Genomic DNA, 8,380 nt, shown 5'->3' on the forward strand with positions numbered 1-8,380 from the left:
AAAGCTGGCACAAGTAGTGTCCTCTGTGTGTGTTTGATTTGCTTTCAATATCCACTATAAATAGGGCTTTGTTTTTATTTTTATTCAACATGTCAGCGACCTCTCAGGCCCAGAGGCTGTTCCAAATTACAACAAGATATATATATATATATATATATATATATATATATATATATAAACTAATTATAAAATCACAGATTAGTCTAGTATAAGCTTCATCAGCCAGCAATGCTATAATATATAAAAAAAATGTCATTAGGATTTTCATCTTAATAGTTAAAAGGTGCTAGAATAATAACTGGCCCATAGAGAACACCAATCTTAATAATTTGTTTTAAAAACATATGTAATTTGTCACCACTGATATAACATTTTAGCCCCAGGAAATTACATTCAATCATTTATTTCTTCATTTATTTTTTATTTTTTTTTTACAAATATCTATATCGGTTCCTTCTTCCCTCATTTGATATTTATAGTTGCTATCTTCTTCAGCAACTACCCAAGGTCTCTGCCAAGTGAAATGGTGTAAAAGATTAATATATCTGGAAGGATAACACCATTTTGTAGAAAAATGGTGTTATGTTTTCTTCCCTGAACCTGAGTTTACGTACTCCAGAGAGCTCCTAAACACGCTTTCCTGTCAATTAATTTTAGTACTCCTCATTAATTCGTTCTCATGGTGAAATCTACAACACAGCTGAAGCTAAAGGGAAATCAAGGAGCTCACAGTGATTATTATTATATGAAAACCTTGGTAAGATTGTCTGTTAAAACCTCATGAAAGTAGTCTTTCTCATGGCTTATTGGATTCCCTAAAGTGACTCTGGTTATAGGTAAGATATAGTGCAAAATCAAAGCATTGGTTACATAGAGTATCATTGTGTTCATTTGCCTTCAATCATAGATAGAAAATTGAATTGTCCAGAAACCTAAAATGAATGACAAAATCAGTCGCATGTCAGTGCAATCTAAAACGACCAATATGAATATCTTCCTCATCTGGCACCACCATCAGGAGGACACACCAAACTACTTGGCCAACTTGAGACTAAATTTCATTAGTTTGGCCATCATTTTTGCCGGTTATGATAACATGTTCTTACTAAAATAATTGCTGAGGTCCGGGAACATGGAGACATCGCCGCACAAAGGTCAGGTCACGAAAGGAGCTCTCAGATAATGAGACAACAGACACCTCATGTAATAATTTCAGTCTTCTCCAAATAATTTGGATAACCTTGAATAGAAAATGTCTGATTGTGCGTTTCTTTTTGCAATGTTGGCACATTTATGTCATTTTTACTGTATTACTGATAGAAATGATGACCAGAATTTCCCTTTGTGGTTAGGAAGGGCTTGCTGTCTTAATTAAATGAGCCCATGCTGACTGGTAATAAGACACCATGTTGTTCTTGAGTCAAAATCACATATTTTGTACACCTCTACCTAAGACAGACTTTTAAAACGTTCTGCTGGCAGCCAGTATCCTAATTTGATTGTTATTCACCAAAAGACCCTTAAGTGTAGAGGGGCGTCAATATCACAACTTGATTATGACTCAAAAAACAGTCACAGAGGTACAGTTATGAACCAAGTAACCATGCTGTTACATGTAGCTGAAGAACTGCGGGTTGATGAAGAGATTATTCAGGCAAGAAAACATCTTCAACTCTAATTGCACCACCGGCAGCTTGTACTGCAGTCCTGTCTCCTAACAATTACGTTCCCACACAACAGAACTGCATTGTGAATTACGTTTCGAGGGAAACATATTTTGTCGCAGACTACGTTTGTTTTTGACGTGTCACAAAATGCGTTTGTAATGATAGTCCGCACAGAGAGCAGTTTGAGGAGGTGGATGGGTCAAACAAACACAGGACTTTCACCCAGGAGACCGCTGTTCATGTCCCATGTGCAACTAAAAGTCAATGTTCAATTGGTTTAATTTACATTCGGAGCTTGATAATTTAACAAATGTAGTCATTCATTTTTAACTAAACTTAACCAAGTAGTTTTGTTGTTTTTGTTTTGTTTAAATTTACAACATTAACAACATCTTTAAAACTGTTTAAAAACTGCAACCGTAATCTGGGAGAAAATATTTTTCCTCTAAATGTAATTAAGAATGCAGTCTAGTTGTATGGGAATGTCATTTTTTAAGAGACACGGTTGTGTACTGTTGGCATCAGAGAAAATCCATGGATTCATGTTATTTGCAGTAAAGAGAAGCAATTTCCACTCTTCAGTTATCCAATTTCTTCAGTTATTTTGTTTTTAGCTCCCACTTACCCCAAAAAGCAGCGTGCTCTGTGACAACATGCTTTGGATGATTTTGTGATGATACATAACATTTCCGGATCCAATCCGCCACTAAAGCAGCCCCCCAAGAGGAAACTGGTGTCCTTGTGCGTTACAGGAAGCGCTGATTTGCCATGAGCGAATATACTGTATATGCCACCTCAAATAAACCAAAGGGAGCAGATGATGTTAAAGCTCGAGAGGAAATAACATGTACGTAACATATGTTGCTTTGGTCCTGTGAGAACTGTTGGGCAATGTAGGAAATGGTTGGATAGTATTCAATGAGTGAAACAGAAAATGCTTATATTCGTAATTTTATACTGAAGTCAGTCTTTTTAAAATGAAATCAACTTTCTTTAATGAATACAACTCATCAGTTTTGTCAACATAAATAAAGTGATGATGTCTAGACAGATGCCATGTAAATTCAGATACTTAATAGATTTTCAAAATCGATTTTTTTGTTATTGTGGTTAAATAAATGTAATTTATGGTGCCGTTAAATCGCTGCTAGACTGCCCCGTTAATACAGGTAATGGCCTCCCTTGCAAATTGTTTTTTCAGGCCATTAAATAGGTGTTATCAGTCGCTATATCACCGTAGATGTGGGTCAATAGGGGCCTACTACGTTGTAAAAGTGAATGTGAAACTTAAAAGCAACACATTCTAACATGTTGTAAAACTGAATGAAACGCCCCCTTTGAACACAAACAAAAAGGCTTCTTTAGGTTTAGGCAAAAAAGAACAGTTAGGCTTAGGGCAATAAATCTACAACTTATTTAGGTTTAAGCAAAAAAAACACCTAATTGCTTCGATAGCTAGAGGTCACTGTCGTGTCCCATTATACCTTCTTTCTGTGATTTTCCATGTAAATAGATGATAAAACCTACTAGTGGGTGTAGTAACCCCCTATTGACCCATATCTATGAGGCTTATAGTGAATGATAATGATTGAGGCAGACTATTTCATTAAAATTTGCTACTAAATGGCAAAAAATCCAGTAAGTGTGTTTTTATGATTTTAGTTATACATGAGCAAATCTAATATTGACAACCTCAAAGCAGACAAATCCTGGAGCACGCCCTGTGATCTTTGGAGCTCGCCTAAGGGACACTATAGGGTTATGTACATATTAGTTTTGGTGGATTATGTCACATTCTAACAAGGACTCACATGCACTAACATGCATGCGCAGTCGAACGGGCTACGTAAACAAGCACAAATTACAGTGCATTACTTTTCATATGTATAACTATGAACATTGTATGAGATCAGTCTGTATAAAATGATGTAATGTTGCTGATGACACCATGCATCAACATTTTGCACCATAATTAACATACATATCAATAATAGTTTCCTGCAGCTTGACTGGGCTTTCTCAGTTTAAATGGAAAAAAGTAGTAAGTGGAGCTTAAGTTGAGTTGTTTGTACTAACTACTGTTTCTAAGGTCAAGAATGAACTGTCAAACTCAACTATATGGAGGATGGTTCCATATCCTGGGGGCTCAATCACCCTTTGCCTTCAACTGTGGGACAGATAAGAAATTCTGATCAATAGACCGACAGGATCAGGATAATGGGTGACAGATTTCAGAAATATAAGAAGAAAAACTGCGATTTAGATTTGCCAACAAACTGTAAGGATTTGTCAGTTCTATAATTGTCACTACGTAAACAAGCACAAGGAAGCTCAAATTACAATACCCACAGAAGGAAAGTGACTTCATTCTCTGCTCACGTAGACATTACTCCTCTTTATCTTTACATAGCAAATAGGTGTTTGCTGCTATATTGATGCTCTGAATTTCGAATTTAGCATGTTTAGTTAAGTGACTTTACGTATGTTACATAAGTTGACTTTCACACGGGACACAAACAACGGCCTCCTGGGTTAAAGTCCTGTGTTTGTTTGACCCATCCATCCATCCACACCAGCCTCCCTGTGCGGACGTTGTCGTTTCTTTATACTACGTTTTTGTCATTATTACTATGGCCACTAGAGGTCAATGCCTAACTCGTCTTCTTGTGTATTTATCGGTGAATAGATGATAACGGCCTTCTGAACCTACTAGTAGGTGTAGCAGGCCCCTTCGAATCCACATCCATGACGCTGATAACCGCTGATTACGCCGATTCAATCGCTGATAAGATTCAAAGTGGGTGACCTGGAAGGCAAACATAACCAATATTTTATCTTCCCTCTTTACATTATTTAGTACCCAGAAATACACCTCTCCTTCCTCTCCATGTCCTGGATATCTTGTTAGAGTGGAGCTGTGACTCAACTCTAGCAAAACACAGGTGTCGAGCCCTTGAAATGCAAAGATTGTATATGCCCGCTGGCAGTGTGTGGAGGAGCTGTGTGTGTAGTAACACTATATGTGCATGTGCTGTGGTGTAACATACATTTAGGTTCATGCACGTTCACACACACTTACCCACACACACACAAATATTGCTTGAGGCGTTCTGTGTGAGACTTTTTCGGAGCCAAACCTTGATTGCCTCATTCAATGGGAATTTCGGCACCAGTTGATGATTTATTTTGGCATATGTGCAGGATATGTTCAATAGAGTTTTTTCCATATATACCTTGACATAATCTATGTTTTAAAACTGCTGTCCAACATCTCTCAACAACTGCATAATTATACCGTCACACAAAAGCCAGCTTTATCACATTCTAAGTTAAATATTTATTGTCTGTGTCAGAGAGGAACAATAGTATTGTTCCTGTTTAAAGAGAATCGCCCTGTACTTTTAAATTATTGAGTTGTGCAGTCACTCGTACCTTACACATTATGAGGATTCTACACAAGAAATCTCAAGCACTTTTTACGACATGAAATGCCAAGAATAATCTGCTCTGCAATTACGGTTCACAGACTGACATGTCACAGGGCAGCGGATGAATTAAGGTTGAATGTCAGCGATATCCTGCTTTAATACCTCAGCCACAGCTGCCGTCACCCTGAGTTCCTCATTCTCCGATCAATTTGTCGTGGTTGCTTTATTGGCAAACACAGAGATGGATTTGGCAAGGAAAGCCTGTTACATACCACGTGTCAAACCTCCCGTTTTCCTTTTTTTTTTTTGCTGTTTTCAGGTCATTCATGACAGCAACAGCTGTAGAGGGTGATATATTTAGAAACTTGATACAAGCGGAAAGGAAGCTTCTCTGCTGGCATTGGTTGCACTGAATAGTGAAAACAGAAGAAAAGGGAAAAAATTAAATGTAACCACTAGTCAGATGTTGGTAGAAGAAACATCAAGGATCAGCCTTTTGATTAAGCTCTGTGGGCTTTTAATGGTATTGGATCTGCCATTAATTACTTAATAATATCCTGATCTGTAAAACCACAGATTCATGACTAATCCTGCTAAATATAATCAGATAGGGGCGGCTGTAGCTCAGGAGGTAGGAGGAGCGGCCGTCCACTAATCCGAAGATTGTTAGTCCCTGGCCTCTGCAGTCTACATGTCAAAGTGTCCTCGGGCAAGATACTGAACCCCAAATTGCTCCCGCGAGTGTGCCGGTGAATGTTTATCGCTCCTGATGAGCAGGTGGCACCTTATGTATAGTAGCTTGTATGAATGTGTGGGTGGATGGGTGAATGCTGTCTTGTGTTGTAAAGCGCTTTGAGTGGTCGCTAAGACTGGAAAAGCACTCTATAATTGCAGTCCTTTTACCATAGGCTGTCTTTTGCTTGTCTGTATTCTGAAATGCAATTTTGAGGTTCCATTTTCAGCTACTTTATATTTCTATTCCACCACATATTGCACTTTTCACTCTTAGTTTGACAGCTACAATCACTAGTCACTTAGCACATAAGGAGTTTACATTTAAAACATATAACCATTTTATATAATGATCACATAAACTTGGAAAAAAAAGTTTGGAAATTTTGGTTTGGTCAATTATTTCTCTATTGTTACAATGCTAATTGGCATTGTATTTTACATCGTTGGAAAGCCTGTTTATTTACCTTCACAACGATGTCCAACTTGTAAGGATCATGCATTTGTGGGATGAGTAGCACAGCTGATTATGTGGGTAGCGCCCAAGAAAAATTTGCCAAAATGCTCTGCCGATACTAAACAGTGTGTTCTCCTGTTGGTACTGACTCTTGTTTTGAGTTGTTTGGTGGATTGGATGATTGAACTCTCTATCAGTAACAAGGAACCGACAAGACATATTGGCAATTTTACACTTTATTTATTTAAAACACCGTCAGGAGCCTCAGTAGCGGATGGAAGATCCATACACAGCCTGGCACCTCCTCCTCATGCTGGTCACCAACGTGGTCACACAATGCTGTGGGATGGCGTTCCATTCCTCAACCAGGATGCAACTTGGTTTTGCGGAATACCAGCTTCAACTTGCCCTATCACGCAGGCCTTATCCAGATTAGGCTAGCGTGGCATGCCGATGCTTGGAGCAGACACCAAATGATCACTTTAGTAGGGCGCAGCACCCAGCAGGCCCCATGCACATCAGGCACCTGATTGGCAGCACCTGGAGCTCAAAACAAGAGTCAATACCAACAGGAGAATACACTCTTTAGCATTGGCAGAGCATTTTGGCAAATTTCACTTGGGCGCTACCCACATAATCAGCTGTGCTGCTCATCCCAGAAAATGCATGATCCTTACAAGTTGGACATCATTGTGAAGGTAAATGAACAGGCTTTCCAACCATGTAAAATATAATGCCAATTAGCATTGTAACAACAGAGAAATAATCGACCAAACACAAATTTCCAAACCTTTTTTCCCCGAGTTTATTATATAAACAACATATTATCATACGTATGATATCTTACAAAAAAGTAATTCCCCCTTTTTCGTTAGTTTTCTGACGAATGTCCAGCAATGTGTATCAATTTCCGCTCGTTACATGCATACAGTCCTTTTAAAATAAACTTCCGCCTTCTCAGGAAACAACTTCCTTAGGTTTAGGCAAGAAAGCTACTTAGTTAGGCTCAGTAAAAGATCATGGATTGGCTTAAGTTTTGTGACAAATAAATCAATATTGACTTATGGTTTCACATGAGACACGATCCCCGGTCTCCTGGGCAAAAGTCTGGTATTTTTTGACCCACCTATCCACCTTGACCTCCTCCCTACAAGGCATTCACCACTCTTTGTACGTCCTGGTTCACTATTACGTGAATTACACATGAATTGATTTTGTGAGATAAGCACTAATTACAGTGCATTACTTTTCATAGGTATAACTGCGAACATTGTATGAGACCAGTCTGTATAAAAGGATGTAATGTTGCTGCTGACATCTTGCATCAACATTTTGCACCATAATTAACATACAAATCAATAATAGTTCCCTGCAGCTTGACTGAGCTTCCTCAGTTTTAATGGAAAAAAGTAGTAAATGGAGCTTAAGTTGAGATGTTTATACTAACTACTGTTTCTAAGGTCAAAAATTAACTGTCAAAGTCAACTATATGGAGGATGGTTCCATATCCTGGGGGCTCAATCACCCTTTGCCTTCAACTGTGGGACAGATAAGAAATTCTGATCCATAGACCGACAGGATCAGGATAATGGATGAAAGATTTTAGAAATATAAGAAGAAGAAAAACTGTGATTTAGATTTGCCAACAAACAGTAAGGATTTGTCAGTTCTATAATTGTCAGAGAATCATTGCCAGTTATGCCATTATGTGTAATATGGCTCATTTGTTGTATCCAGTTGAATTCCTGGCTACAGTATTCTGAACAATCTGGATTGGAGCAGAAAAGCATGACTAATGCCATAATACAGTGAGGTGCCATAATCTAGAAATGGTGTGATTAATGCATGAATGACTCCTATTATTATAGATGTGAAAATGTAATGAAGGGATCTGATCCTTGGTGTGATTTTGACTCATAAAAAGCTGAGTTGTATGGCTTGTCTTAATCTGTTTATCACATCTCAAGACAAAAGATACATTTGAACAGAAAACATGCATTTTAAACAATCCTGGTACCTCAAGTTGAGGTTCAGTGTTTGGCCAAAGTGCAATTACAGATGAATGGACAACGTCTTTTGTTGGCCCATTCCCTTCA

The sequence above is a fragment of the Sebastes umbrosus genome, chromosome 2, assembly GCF_015220745.1.
Source record: "Sebastes umbrosus isolate fSebUmb1 chromosome 2, fSebUmb1.pri, whole genome shotgun sequence".
Taxonomy (NCBI): Eukaryota; Metazoa; Chordata; class Actinopteri; order Perciformes; family Sebastidae; genus Sebastes; species Sebastes umbrosus.